The sequence below is a fragment of the Andrographis paniculata genome, unplaced genomic scaffold (genome assembly GCF_009805555.1).
Source record: "Andrographis paniculata isolate CXL003 unplaced genomic scaffold, ASM980555v1 Contig11END, whole genome shotgun sequence".
NCBI lineage: Eukaryota > Viridiplantae > Streptophyta > Magnoliopsida > Lamiales > Acanthaceae > Andrographis > Andrographis paniculata.
The window spans coordinates 3,744,886-3,747,004 of record NW_026137391.1 but is presented as its reverse complement, the minus strand read 5'-3'; positions in this window follow the sequence as shown (position 1 = coordinate 3,747,004).

The window sequence follows — 2,119 nt, the reverse complement described above, 5'->3', positions numbered from 1 at the left end:
TAAGAGTCACGGAGTTTGAGAGTTTGAGGTTGGAAACTGAGCATTGATTCATGTATTCCTTTCGAAAGGTGCTGAGAGATTTGATATCTGAGCGAAGTTGAGTCCATAATCTAGAGCGGACCTTATATAATGTTAGAACATGTTGAGAAGTTGGCTTATCGGTTGGACTTACCAAGTGAGTTAGGTTAGGTCTATAATATTTTATATGAGTTTTATATTTGGAGTGGCATGACCAATGAGAGTAAGATAATCAAACCCGATGAGATTATTTTGGAGGATGATTTGAATTTTGATAAAAAAAAATCGATCCAGATTTTGGACTCGAGGGTGAAAGTGCTGAGAAACAAGTAGATACACGTTATGAAGGTGTGTTGTGGAACTGTCATAGAGTTGAGAAGGTCACGTGGGAAGAGGATCATTTGATGAAAAAATAGTATCCCAAACTCTTTAGTATGCTTGTGTGATTATGTTCGTGCATTTTGTATTTACCTAAAATCTGATTTTTACAAGCCTGTGATTTGGTTGTATGTGTGATTATATGTCTTTCTCTATAAATTTAATACCATCTGAATCGTTGATCTGAGCGTATATATGATATTTATTGATGCTATTATGGGTATCGTTGCTTGACTCATCGTTGTTGTTGTGTTGTTGATGAAGAGGTACTGAATTCCAGAGTTTGGAAGTGAATTGTGGTGTTGAGTCGCAGATCAATTTTGGAGATGAAATATTTTTTTAGGTGGTTCGGATGTAATACCCGATCCATAGTCGAGTTTGCCCATTAGGTCTTTTTTTAATTGAATATCTTAAAGTTGTAGTTTCCAATACGTCGAGGCCTACCAAAACTAAGAAAGTAATGGTTGAAGTGCACGAAGGAATCGACGTATCTCACAGACATGGTGAAAATATGAGATGGACGATTTTCCTTTGTGATTATTTTTTGCCAATGATCTTCATGGATTGTGTGGACTATGCTTGTGTCTGTGAAGCATGCCACGGCATGAACTTATCGAGAAGATTCCGACAGAGGAATGACATTCCATTATTAAGTCATGTCTTTTCCAAGCTTTGACTATGAATATCAAAAGGAAGAAATATTTGTCATCATCAAAGGACCATTCTTTTTTCTTGGAAGCCACAAATTACTTCACCAAATGAGTGGAGGCAATTTCTCTCATCCAAGACTGCCAAAACCATGTGACTAAGTTTATAAAAAATAACTTAATTCATAAGTTCGGAATTCCGCAAACAATCACCACAAACATAGGAACATTTTTTACAAGTGCAAGAGTCAGTTTTTGCCACCCAATATAGAATCAAGATTCTGCATTCTATGCCTTTTATTATCCCCAAGTTAATGGGCAGACGGAAACAACTAACAAGGTTTTGATTGCCATGGTTAAGAAAGCATTGGAATGAAATCCATAGGGGTAACATGAAATATGGGAAGAATTTCTATAGGTTTACTACAATGCAAAGCCATTAGTGATCGGGAGAACGCCTTTCAGGTTAACTTATGGACAAGACACGGTTTTGCCCATGAAAATTATAGTAATCCTTAAAGATACTTAGAAAAGATCAATTTATGATGTAGGAAAATAAATACAAACTACTCTATGATTTGGATTCCCTATTTGAATAAAAGCTTAGAGCTTTGGACCATATCCAAATGAAGAAAAGGCAAATAGAGAAGAAATAGAACAAGCATGTTTGGTCCACATCCTTTCAAGAGGAGGATTTAGTTTAGAAAGTCATTTTTCTAGGATACACAAAAAATACTATAAACTGGGAGGGACCCTACATCATTTTGGCCAAATTACTAAATAGTTCATACAAGATCATGAAACCGACGAAAAATTAGTTTTATTTTGCTCTGAATGGAAAAGAATTAAGGAAATTCTACCTATTTGTTTTGAAAAAATGGAATAATAATAGTAGTTCATCATATGAAAAAACATAAACAATCAAAGTCACAAGCACCAAAACACAAAAACGGAAAAATCGAGTTCAATGGCCTAATATAGTTCAAAACAAACTATTTCGTTATGGGTGGTGGATTCATAGAAGATTCTTCAGCAGCTACTGCTTCAGGAGTGTCTTATTGCGGATCAGTGGTCTC